Here is a 13,582-nt window from a genome sequence, read left to right on the forward strand (position 1 = left end):
GAGAAGGGGCTCTGACAAACCAGAAAAGAGCTGCCCCGTGGTCAGCACGGTTTGGACCAGAACAACAGATGATCCCAAATCGGTCTCAAGAACAACTGTATCCACCGTGCCAGAGCCAACAAGAGTAAGGACCCGACGCAGCTGCGCAGAACTGAGCCGGAGAGAACACAGGGAGGCTGAGGTAGTGGGGTGGCTGCAGATGGGAGGCCTCCCAAGTTCTTAAACTCTCACTGATTGACGGAGCCAGGGTGGCGGGGAGGGACCTGTGTGCACAAAATCCCTTACCCTAACGGGAGCATCAGCTTCCTACTCACCAAGTCCTCTGTCAGGCCTGTTCACAGGGCTCCCTCTGAGGCTACCTGTCTAGTGAATGACTGTGGACAGGGCTAAACGGCAGAACAACAAAACACACAGGACCGGAAGCAATCCATAGCTGGAAAAACCTGCCATTCCAACTGGTAGTTTCCTGTGTGTGGTCAAGCTCTGTGGCCAGTGGGAGGCAGGATCACAGAGACCGCATCTCTGGACCTGCCCATCTCTCTCATCACCATTCTTGTGAGTCTGATTGAGTCTTGCTGGTAATCAGAGTCCTGTAGCTATTAGCCAGCATAGCCTTGGTCAGCGGCCTGCAATCCCTGTACCTATCAGCCAGCACTCAAGAAGGAAAGCCTTTTGCAGGACAGCGCTCAGCATGTTCATAAATGACTGAGTTAGACATTTATCCACACTTTTTTTTTTTTTTCCTGCTCTCCATTACTTCTTTTAGAGGGAGAAATCTTTGGGTGTTGATGAACTCTCTCTGGCTTTTGGTGAAGCCACTCTCCCTTGACCACTCCTGAAGCGACTTTGGCTTTGATTTTGAAGCCGTCAGAACAAGGCTGTGGAAGTCACCGCTGCCACCAGAAGCTTGTCACCCTCTTAGGTATTAGCCAGAGATGAGCAGCTCACCCATGAATTAAGTTAGCAGACAAACAGAAGACTCAAAATCAAAACCCAAGCCTTGTGTGATGTAGGAAGCAGTTGCACGCAGCATCCTTTTGGCGCGATGGAACTTGAACCTCTTCCCCTGGCTGTTTTCATTCTTCCTTCCCTTTAATGTTCATTCTGTACCTGAAACCTACTTAATTATTCATCACCACCTTCTCCAGGCTACATCAATTATGGATCACACCTGTGATGGAAAACTTCGCTAGGAGCAAGATGGTGCTGACATGGGAGCTTCAGGAACAGGAACCCCACACCACACTGGAGGGGAGGAGCACAGTGCGGGGACAACAGCTGCCCTCAAGGCCAGCTCGCCCTGTAGGCCTCCCACTCTGCAGGCCTCTTCCAACCCCAGCAATTCCCCTGATCTCCACACTCCCCAGTCATCTCTGCATCTTGGCCCAGAGAGAAACAACCTTCATACAACACATTGGGTCAAGTGGGGCTGAGCAGGGATGAAGGATACAACCTAGTGGAGCAGGTACTTCTGTCTCCACAGTCAACGGAGACCACCAGCATAGAGACTGAATGCTTAGCCATAACTTATGAGTCTTTACAGCAGACTCTTTGGACACGGGCAGCCCCTTAAGACTGAAAACAAATTCAGCCTAAGAGCATGAAGCACCCCCACCCCCCACCTTTTAAAATTTCTACAGTACCCTTCATTCTCGGGTGTAACCACCTGCTCCACCTCTGTGCTGGCTCACACACACTTTTGGCTTTATCCTCCACCAGTCACTTTGGGACTCGTATAGTTTCGTTCTCACAGCCACAAGGTAGAACCACCACCTAGGAACTGGAAACTGATAAGGGCAGAGGCAGAAGACACCCTTCGGTTTTTAGGCCAGCTGCTCTTTGCTGACATACTGACGGATACCAAATATGGGAGACTTTTCAGATGCCTCCAAAGGTCCCTCCCTCCTGAAAGTCAAACCCTTGTTTAATCTTCTCCCTGGGAAGGTCATGTGGATCAGATATCGGCCTAAGCAATGAACTAAAATGACAGTGGTGCAATGTCACTCACTGATTGGGTTTCCAAGGACTGTGGCTGCCATCTTGCCATCAGACTCTGGAGCCTTCTTGTCTTGCATACTTTAAGGGTGAAACGGGACCTATGGGGCAAAGAACTGAGAATGTCCCAGCCAGGATCAATGGGAAACTGAGGCTGTTCGCCACGATCAATGGGAAACTGAGGCTGTTCGCCAGAGCTGAATCCTACCCAAAGCATGGGAGGTTGGGAGGACAGCTTTTCCCAAGAAAGCTTTACAATGATAACAGCCTTCCTGATGCCCGTTTGCAGCCTCATAGAGGCTCCTCAGTGTGAAACAGATATGCAGGCTGCTTTATGCTGCTGAATTTTGGCATGATCTGTTATGTGGCAAGAGATCAGGCCAGAAACTAATGAAACAAATGTAAACAAAACAAAAATCAAACCCAAACCCAAACCCAAACCAAAACTTTGAAAAGATAAATAATATTGACAAACCCTTAGCTAAAGTAACCAAAAGAGAGAAGACCCAAATTAATAAAATTGGAGGACAAGAGAAATGGATTCGTGGTTAAAAGCACTTGCTATGGAAGCAAGCAGACCTGCTTTTAAATCCCATCCCTCACTGAAAAGCCCGGCATGGCTGGCGTACCTATAACCTCAGCACTGTGTTGTTCCCAGGTGGATCCCAGGCCGGGAGGTTAAACCAGAGCTTGAGATTCAGCCTTGCCTAAAAGTAAGCTGGAGGGCAATGTAAAGGAAGACACCAGACTGTGGCCTTTCCATGCATATGCATCAGTATGCACACACATGTACATGTGGGCATATACCATGGACAAATACATATACATGCATCACACACACACGTAGACATATACATGAGGTAAATAAAATTGGAGATTAAAAGGAGACATTACAATAGATACCAATGAGATCCAGAAAATCAATACCTTAAAAACATATACTCGACTAAGTTGAAAAACACGAAAGAAATGGGTGAATTTCTAGGCTTACCAAAGTTAAGCCAAGATGAGATAAATAACTTAAACAGATCTATAACAAACAATGAAAATTAAAGCAGTCATAAGAATCTTTTCAACTGAAAAAATCCCATGTCCAGAGAGATTCATCATCCTAGCAGACCTTCAAAAAACAGTAAGTCTCAAATTATGAAAGGATGCTTCCAAATTCTTTTTATGAAGCAATTGCTATCCTGATACTCAAAGAAGATAAAGACAACAAAAAAGAAAATTACAGATCAGATTATAGATGTTTCCCTGATGAACAAAGGCATAAAAAAATCCTAATAAATACATGCAAACTGAATTCAAGAACACTTCAAAAGATCATATGTCATAATCAGGTTGACTTCATTTCAGAGATTCAGGAATGGTTCAATACACATAAATCAATAAGTTTAATTCAGCATATACATTGACCCAAATACAGAAACCACATGATTATCTCAGTAGACCAAGAAAGGTTTTGGCAAAAATCCAACACCCCTTCATAATAAAATCCCCATAGATGCTAGGGTTAAAGGGAACATATCTTTACATAATAAAGGTTTATTATGTATAATAAACCGTGGTGGTTTGAAAGAATATGGCCCCCAGAGGGAATGGCACTATTAGGAGAGGTGGCCTTGTGGGTGGAAGTGTGTCACTGTGGGGGTGGGCTTGAGGTTTCTTTTGCTTAAGCTTCCCTCAGTGTGACAGTCAACTTCCTGTTGTCTGCAAGATGTAGGACTCTCAGCTATTCCTCCAGCACATCTGCCTGCATGCTCTCATGGTCCCCATCATGATGATAATGGACTGAACTTCTGAAACTGTAAGCAGGCCACCCCAATTAAATGTTTTCTTTATAAGAGTTGCTGTGGTCATGGTGTCTCTTCACAGCAACAAAAATCTTAACTGAGACACAAACCTATAGCCAACATTATGCTAAATGGAGAAAATTCAAAGCATTTCCAGTAAGGTAAGGAACAACACAAGGGTGTTCACTTTCTCCACTCTTAATACAGTACTTGAAATAGTAGCTAGGGCAATAAGATAAGGAAATAAAACTGATACAAACAGGGAAGGAAGAAACCATAGCATCCCTGTTTGCAGATGGTATGAATCTATACATAAAATACACTAAAGATTGTACCAGGAAAATGGAATTATAGGAAAACGGATGGAAATGGAAAAATTATGCTGATAACGGCAGCCCAGGCCCAGAGATACAAGTGGCATGTATTCTATTTCACACACAGATTCTAGCTATGAACTTCCAGAGTAGCATGTTTAAACTGGAATGCCCGTGAAGGCTGAAAGCTAGACAGGCTCCACTAGAGATAAAAAAGGAAACCGTATGGGAGGGAAGTGACCCACACTAAAGTCATTTGGGAAGAGGGCCCTGCAACTGAGGAAATGTCTCCATCAGACTGACCTGTAAGCAAGTCTGTGCAACATTTTCTTGATTAACGAGTGAGGTGGGAGGGACCAGCCCAACGTGGACATTGTCACCTCCGGGCAAGTACAAAAGAGCAAGCATAGAGAGCCATGGAGAGCAAGCCAGCAGGCAGCGTTCTTCCACGGACTCTGCTTCAGTTCCTGCCCTTGAGCTCCTGCTCTAGCTTCCCACGATGATGGACTGTAAGGTATAATATCACACACACACACACACACACACAGACACACACACACACACACACGTCCTCCCTGCTACAAGTTTATTTTGGTTGTGATGTTTATCACAGTAATTGAAACTGAACTAGGGCAGGAGGCTAGAAGACCACATGTGATAGGACAGTAGGGGGTAGGTAGAGGGATGGTGGTGGAAAGGGTTAAGTGGGAATGGGGGTAGGAGGAGAGGAAGAGGAGAGAGGAGGGGAGGGGTTAACCAAAACAAAGGATGTTATGAAGAGTCTCTATGGAAACTTACCATTGTGTAAATATAGTTTAAAAAAAAAACACCCTACATGGGTGGATAACGTTCTTTCTGGAAGCCTAACCTTACTAATCAGAAATCTTATTACCAAGTGAGGGCTATCTCCCTATGTGATATTGGTCAGGGAGACTCTGTAGCAGTAGTTCTCAACTTGTGGATCATGACCCCTTTGGGGGTCACATATCAGACTTCCTGCATATCAGATATTTATATTATGATTCATAGCAGTAACAGAATTACTATGAAGTAGCAACAAAATAATTTTATGGTTGGAGTTCACCATAACATGAGGAACTGTATTAAAGGGATATAGCATTAGGAAGATTGAGAATCACAAAGCTAGAGGCTCCCAAAACCTTATAGCCTACTGTAAATGCATTTGCTGCAAACCAGAACTAGACCCTAAGATCTACTGCTAAAGACACTTCACACTTGGGGTGTAGGACATTGAGAAATCAAACTGGGTCTGAGCTTGAAGTTTTCTCACTGCTGGGTAGCATTCATAGTGCCGGCATGCAAACTTTTGGGAGAAAAGTCATCAATCAAAATCATCTATCCGTGGACCCCACAAGTCACAATAACAACCTCCCTGGCAAGACTGCCCCAAAGCGCAAGAGTGGCTTGACTATTATGGGGTAACCAATAACCGTCTGATTAGATCTGAGGCCTGCTCCACAGGAGGGACTCATCACTGTCACTATGAACCTGGTCAAGAACTATGGCTGGGAGGTCATAGGCTCCAGGGAAGAACCTATTACTATTCTTTGTATCTGGACAAGGTATCAAACTGCTTTCTAAACACGCATGTTTATATCTATTGATCAATGCTACTCTCAACTTTTATCAGAGAAACTTCTTTTTGTAACAGGCTTCAGTTAGCCTTACTTTTCTACTGCTGTGATAAGATACCATGACCAAGACAACTCTTTTATAAAAGAGTTTATTTGGGGCTTATGGTTTCAGAGGGTTAGAGTTCATGACCATCATTGTGGGGAGCAAAGCAACAGGCAGGCAGGCAGGTGTGACATTGGAGCAGTAGCTGAGAGCCTACATCTTGATCCACAACCACAAAGTCAAGACTAAGAAACTGGGAATGGTGTGAGGCTTTTGAAACCTCAGAGCTCCATAGAAACCATTTATTTTATAAGTTGCCTTGCTCGTGGTGTTTTATCATGGCAACAGAAAAGTAACTAAGACAAGAGATGGTATCAGGAAGTGGGATATTACTGTGTCAGGCCTGACCATGCTGGTTTCTTGTTTTTGTTTTTAGAGGAATGTGGAAGACCTTTTTAGGACTTTGGACTAGGAAAGCAGTTGAGTGCTGTTAAGTGGGGCTTAACAGGACATCCTAGTAGGAGCAATACAATAGTGTTGAGAGAAATGTGGACTACGGAGGCCCAGCTTAAGAGGTATCAGAGGGGAACAATATCAGTAACTGAGTGAGAGATCATTCTTAGGATACTTTGGCAAAGAATGTGGCTGCGTTCTGCCCTTAGAATCTACCTGAGGCGAAATGAAAAGTATTGGGTTAATTTCCTCAGTGGAGGAGATTTCAGGACAATCTAATATTGACTCTGTCCTGTGGTTACTAGTAATCAATCTTCTGCAGGTCTATAATGAAAAAAGGCAAGCAAGGCAAAAAGAAGTATGAAATGTACAGTTTGAAATGAAAAAGAACACCAAAAAATTTAATGTTGGAGCTAAGGCTTGTGCTGCAGAAAGAGATGAGGTGATTATAAAGAAAGACCTGTTCAAAAATGGAATAAAGAGTGGGGGCCCTCAGGGCAAGACCCCACCTAGCCAAGCTTCCCACTTGTAAAAGGAAAAGCTTGAGGAACTTTCTACTCCTAAAAAGGAACAACAAAGAAAAGCTGCTACAACTCTTATTCAAGGGGGCCAGGCTCCACTCTACGTGGTCCCCCAAACTGCCCAGTATTATCCTTATGGTTCTGGCTTTGGTCATGAAGGAGACAGAAGTAAGTAAAGGGGGTGTAGAATCTTCCTCCAAGGTTAAGGAGAGCTGCTGAGGCCAGGCATGTGGCAGCGGAGTCCCTGTATGGAAGCCCTGTATGGAGTCCCTGTTTGGAGGCCATTACTTGAATCTGGGAAAGAGAAGCCTGGATTGCACTGGAGACTCCTTGATGTTGGAGATACCAGAGCCGTGAGATATCTGCCAACAAGAGCTGCAGACAAGGAATGGAAACTGGAACCCATTTCTGCCGTCTTTGTGGCAGATCCTTTGCTTCCATGGTTACACTATGTCCAAGCCTTGGGGGTGTTGGAGCTATAGGATCTGTCTGTCCTTTTTATCTAAACAGTTTGAACCCTGGACGATAACAAAGACTGAGCTGGGATATGTACTCTTTCATAGCAAGTCAGTGGACTGACCTGAGCCAAGGATGCTCACTTGGGGTCTAGCCCTCTTCAGACATAGATGTAAGGAGAAATGGAGCCACCACAAGGCCATTCTTTCCCTCCTGCAAGAACACCACAGAACATCCCAGCAAGGAACTGACTCACTTGGGGAAATCAGGTGCTGACAGAACACATCTTCATCCTAAACTCTGTCTGCTTGACTTTGGACCCCATCTCAACTCCATGCATCCCTTGCTATCTGATCCTGGAAATACTGTGGCTGGCCAGAGCACCATGAGCAGGCAGAGATCCACAGAAGGAAGCCCTCAGTTCTGAGCACCTCACAGGAATCCTGCACGGAAACAGAATCCGTGGCAGCAATACAGTTCTTTTGACTTGTCCTCATAGGCTTGACAGCACAGCAGCAAGGTCAACAGGGTGAGATGCTGCTAATAAGCCTTAATTAATTAGCATGTGCATTTGACCTTGGCTGACAGTCTCCTAGCAACAGTTAAGAGAAAAAGCAAAATCCTTGAAGGCCGGATGCTGAATTCAGGGCAGAGAGCAGGGTAACATCAAGAAATTTAAGACCCAGATGAACCCAGGGTACTCTCCACTGCTTCCTTACATCAGCTTTCTGAAATGAAAAATTAAAGTACGCTCGGGAGTCCAGGTGATCAGGGCAGGCACTAACATTAGGCCTTTACTTCCCAGAATGTCGGTACTGCCCCCCTTTTGGCGAGAAGGTGGCTGGTTTCTGACTCTGACTAAGCAGTGTTAACACTGAAATAACCTCCTACCTCAAAATGTTTTGTGCATTGGTCTCTGGAAGGGGAACAAGATATCAATATAAAATAATTGTTACCTGAACGGGGTGGTGCAAGTTCTGTTTTCATTGACTAGCAGGCTAGTTTGATTTAATTAGAACAGTCCTGGATAAAAAAAAGGCTGGTGGGTTGTTGCTTAAAGCAGAAGCTGGGAACCAGGGTCATTGGAGGGAGGCACCAGGACAAGTGTTGTGGTGAGGATCTGCATGCTGGGGGACAGCAGACAGAAACCCTGGTGCAGAGAAGGTGAGGGGAAGCACTGAGGCCAAGTTCACTGAGTCAGCTTGCCAGTGACTCACCCTAAATAGTGAGCCTTAACTTCCGGAAGGAGCCAACGCACCATACCCACGATCCTTACAGCACATTTCCAGAGAGGGCTCAACACTGGCAAACATCTTACAGTTACTGAGAAACTCCTTCTGCACTAAGAGCACGATGCCAACTATGCTTACAATAGGAGGAAATTTCGACGATCCCATTTATGGACCATTCATGCTTCATGATTTTGCAGGATTGCATGGCCCTGGGATTGAACCAGGGTACACATACAGCTACTCTTCTCCTGTAGTGGCCTCTTCCTCCCAGTCCACTTATCACACGTACTACTGAAGGTGAAATGTTGGAGAGGATGACACACATATTCTAAAGAGTCCTGGGCAGTTTCTTGAAGCCCCACTTCCTGAGCGAGCCTGTCACATCCCTAAACTGTGGCCCTGTATGCTAACTCCAGGGACAAAACTTTCTCAGCCCAAACTGGCCATCTGTTTTACTGTTTCCCCCCAGGGTTTCACATATATATTGTTTGGTGAGACAATTCACAGAGAAAGATTCCTCTTGGGGGTGGGGTCAGGTGAAGGGAAGTTGAAGTCTATGTTTTATGTTTTTTTAAAACAATCTTCCCCATAACTTAAAAAAAATATTCCATGGAACATGGAGTAGCTAGAATACTTGACTTATGGTGGACCATCATCAGACAGATTCTGCTCCAGCGATTCCAATATGGCAGTGGAGATCGCTTTCAGGCACCAGGGCTTGCCCAGCACTGAACAGACAGGTGAAATTCTAGAGATGAGCTAAGATAATTGAAGGTAACACAGCGAGTCTAAGAGACGCGAACAAAGCAAACATTCTCCATCTCCTTATGTTCTTTTCATGGTTGAAATGAATCATTTGCTCTCCAAACGGGAGTTTAAGGTCAAGTCTTTTCATTTTGAAGATGTAACAGTTAAGACTATTACATCTTTAAAGAAAATTACCCTGGTCACACTGGGTCCTCATGGTTCACAGGAAAACGGCTCCTCTTTTGCTGTTGCTATTGACAACTGAGTTTTTGCTACATAGAGCACCACTCCATGCTGGGATGTGACACTTCACTGTGCATCTGAAGGTGCAGCATGGGCTGGTGAACGCTGCGACTGTGGTGCTTTCACCCTGGTAAAGCGCAGCTCTCAAAAACATTTCATCCTTAAAGCGAAGGCTCTGAACTTCCATAATAATTCACGTCCCTGGAGAAACCAACGCACTGCACTTGGCCCCAGCATGCATCACTCCCACCGTAGTTACTGTTCTTAGTGCATCCTTCCCCACCAGTGTTCAGGGGTGCTTCCAAATTCTAAACACACTTGGGGGTCCATGGCTTTTAAACACTCCAGGTTCTTTATTGTCCACTAGTGTTCTATGGGTAGCAATCTCTCCTCTCGATCTAATTGTTGTAGCTTCTTATTCTTATTTTGTAATGCCAGCCAAACAGAAGTGTGCGTGCTTAATGCAAACACTGCCTGAAGCAGTGTACCCATCTTACCACAGGTCAACAGCCAGCAAAGAAGTCCTTCCCTTCCTATAAATTGAACACAAAACACACAGAAGCATTTGCCCTTCTCTATTTTTGTTCAAGAAAACAGGGCAATGAGATAATCTCTTTGTTCAGTGAACCATCTCCATATAAATCCACAAATAGTTTTCAAAGTCACATCATACTGTACAGCTTGGGGCAAAACTCAAATTCTTTTTCACGCTGCTCCTCACTTGATGGCTCCATTTCCAATTCTTCGGCAACTTTCTTCTACATTTACTTTCATGTTCAGAGCTAATGTATTTATATGGCCTCACTTTCATTTTCAGATTTAGACATTACTTCTCGGATTCAACTGCAAGTACTAAAGTCTATGCCCTTTGTACTGTGCATTTCTGGTTCACTGACGTTCAGTGTTTGCATTCTGAAGACAGCGCCTATGATCTTCCCAGCTCAGCTGCATGCATACGGTCTGCATTTCTGACTCATGTAACTGTTTTCAGAAAGGCCAATAACCAAAGGAAATCGGAACCGTTGGAATTGTTCTATGCGTTGGTTGACAACATATGCCAAACCATCATCAAATCACTTCTACTTCTGCAAGCCCACCAGGATCTCTGTTCATCAGGATCTCTACTTTTCGTCTTTCTGGGGGCCTCCCATTGGGGTCCTAGAGGCTCTGGGTTTGGGGCCTGCCTTGGCTTTCTGCATAGTAGCCATCCAGTGCCTCTTCTACATCCACCTGAGGGGGTCCACTCCTATTTTTCCTGTGGTAGAGCCCCTCCCCCCTTTTATTTGCGTTTTTGTTTAGGGCAACAATGACATGCCTCCCTTACTTCCAGAAGCCACACAGCTTCAGGAAAGGATCACTTGGCTGCACACACTAGAGATACCCAGAGGTCTAATGTCTCCTGTGACGACCTGTTGGCCAACCCTTCTTTCCCAACCATGTTCTCATGTTCCTGTTATCTGAAGCATGGGGTGTTTCAAGTTCCTGAGCCTTTCTGAGAGGTCTATGTTCAAATCCTCAGAAATCTTGGTAGAAAGGAGGAAGCAGAAACCTCCCGGGTGAATTACACAGTACTGATTAGGCCATGCAGTAGGAACAAACCAACCCCCCATTTCTTGTGGCCTCAACTCAGGTTGCCTCCATGTCTCACTGGGGTCACCAGGGAATCCTGCTCACTCTGGGGAAGCAGATCCTTGCTGTACTCAGGGCCATACCACTCTTACCATCTGGCTTCTGGGTTCGCTGCAAATGAAGCAAGAAGCGTGGTTTCTGCCGATCCCCCCTGGAAGTAATACACTTCCCAATGCACATGTCACTGGCCTTGCCTCCTAGGAATTTCCAGGGATGACGAATTTCCCTTTCAAGCCTCTCTAACTTGAAAGGGAACTGAAAATACGGCCTAGCATGAAATGTCCAGTATTACCAGTGAATTCAACAACAGTTTATTATCCTCACCTTCTGCTGCTGCTTTTCTGATTTTTATTGCCTTACTATCATTTTAATGAAGTTTTAGGAGAGAGTAGAGGTGAGCAGCTAGCAGTCTGCACCACCATTCAGAGTAGCTCAAATCTCCTAGCATGCACTTGCACTGTGCTGGCTGATGTCACAACAGTTGTCCCTGAAAGGCTGTGCTGCCTGGAGAGAGAGGTCAGTGAACAGCGAACTTTTCAGAACACATCATTCACTATCAGTATTTTTCAAGGAGGGGGTTGGAATAAAGTTCTCAAACATACCTAGAAGATAGAAAGTCCTTACTAGACCAAAAGCACAGGTCTTATTGTCAGGTCTTCGGAAAATAATTGCTTTCACTTGGTGCTGCGCATCTGCCATTTCAGTAAGGAGAACATGTGGTCGTGGATAACAGATCCCTGTTTCTCATTCTGTCTACTGCACCAGCAACAATGCCTGCTTGTTCTAGATGTGCAATGTCGGGGCTACAGGGGAGTGGGCAGGCCCATCCAAAGCAAGCTTAACTGTTAGCAATCACCTCTGCCGACTGGAAACGTGGCTGTTCTCACCCTCCACCTGTTCCTTTGCACTTTCTGATTTTGCCATTTTTTTTTTTTTTAAACACACGGTGGCCTTTGGAATAAGAATTCCAGGGCCCCCTGTTTCTGCAGACCATAACCACAGTGGTACACTCTTTCACTGAAGAAAGTCTCAGGTCGACAGCTCCTAAGTGGGTCCCTCTCTTTGAATCAGTGGTTCTCAATCTTTCATACAGTTGAGATCCCAGGGAGAATTTATGAAACAAACAAACGAACACACCAGACTTCCAGAAGACAGGTAGTGATCTGCATTCTTAAGAAGACTCTTGCAGACTGCAGACCACAGTACTTGAACGGTGCCTTTCCATTTTCTAAGACAGCATGCGTGGAATGAGATTTCAGTAAATACTTTTCTGAAGCTGAGGTGAGGTGGAATAATGCCATCCAAGGGGAAGCAAATGAAGATCTTCCCTATAAATATAGCACGGCAGATGAAATATGACCCGCGGGTCCAACAGCTTAAGGATGATGGGGGCACATTTTATGGCATAGGTTTTGGGCTTTGCTTTCTGTTAACTCTTCATACCCCGGTAAGCCCTACTCACTGACTCCTTAGCATCAAGATAAATTTCTGATGGCACGGGGTCCTAAGTATCATTCAAGATTTTATAATAAATTTTGTTTTGAGTGAAACATTACACAAGAGGCTTAAAGCGTCCTCCTAGTTCAAATGAACAAAAGCTGTCCTGGCCCCGCCACTCTCCTGGGGGCTCAGAGTGAAGCTCCGGGGTCAAATGGTTAGTAGGTCATTTCAAGGGGCTGATGCAGCTAAGGATGCTGATGGAGGAGGCCAGCACTCGGACCAGATAAAATGAAATTGAATTTAACCTCCTGGCACTTCTCCATCCTCAAGCTCCATTTTAAAATGAAATTGCTTAGAAATTACGGAAGAGTACAGAAAAGTGAGAGTTAGAGAAAAAAAAAAAGCACTTTTATAGCAAGGTAGAGGGGCAAAGGTTAGGATGCTTGATTTATTTTCAACAGACTGTGACATCTGAGCTTGACATGGTCTCCAATTTCAAAAATGGCAAATAAAGCTGTGGACAGAGGCGGCCACAGCTTTGCCTGCAGCTCTTCCCAGAGAGGCACATCTGGTTTTAAATAGAAAACATGCCTTCTGTGAAGTGACGAAAGCTTACTGGGGGCTACTGGGAGTCACGGTGTACGTGGGTGTGTGCTGGGGAGGGCGGGGTGCTGCAGAACACCTGGCAGGGCAGAGGGATTTTTCACTAAAGAGGTCACAGTGGCCGTCCCAATCTTTAGGATATGGTGTCATGGCAATGGTTCTCGAATTGGGGCCCAGGGTCAACAGCACAGCCGTGGACCCTGTAAGTTGGGATAACATTGAACCCTGCCATCCTAGAAAATAAACGTTGAGAAATCTCAGAACCACTTTTGACTGATGCTTCGGCCTACTGCAAAGAACCCCCTTCCCTTGTCTTGACTCTCAGATGCCTTGTTCTTTCACGACAGGGCTTGATATAGACCCTCCCTGGCGCCATTCTTTGCCTTGTAAGTGTGGTTAGTTGAACTGCTGATTAATCAGAAGAAAAAAAAAGCCCACAGACTTGACTTTGGTAGAGGAGGTATTCTTTCCCCGGTGCCCATACACACCTGAGATCAGGCTGGTCTCCCGTTAAAACT

At 45.2% G+C, this 13,582-nt stretch overlaps 1 protein-coding gene across 2 annotated transcripts in view; it reads right to left on the bottom strand.

Moving 5' to 3' along the window:
• Apba1 (amyloid beta precursor protein binding family A member 1) overlaps nt 1-13,582 on the bottom strand; it is a 208,890-nt gene that overhangs the window by 58,674 nt on the left and 136,634 nt on the right. The gene's annotated exons all lie outside the window — the stretch shown is intronic.

The sequence above is a fragment of the Peromyscus eremicus genome, chromosome 1, assembly GCF_949786415.1.
Source record: "Peromyscus eremicus chromosome 1, PerEre_H2_v1, whole genome shotgun sequence".
Lineage (NCBI taxonomy): Eukaryota > Metazoa > Chordata > Mammalia > Rodentia > Cricetidae > Peromyscus > Peromyscus eremicus.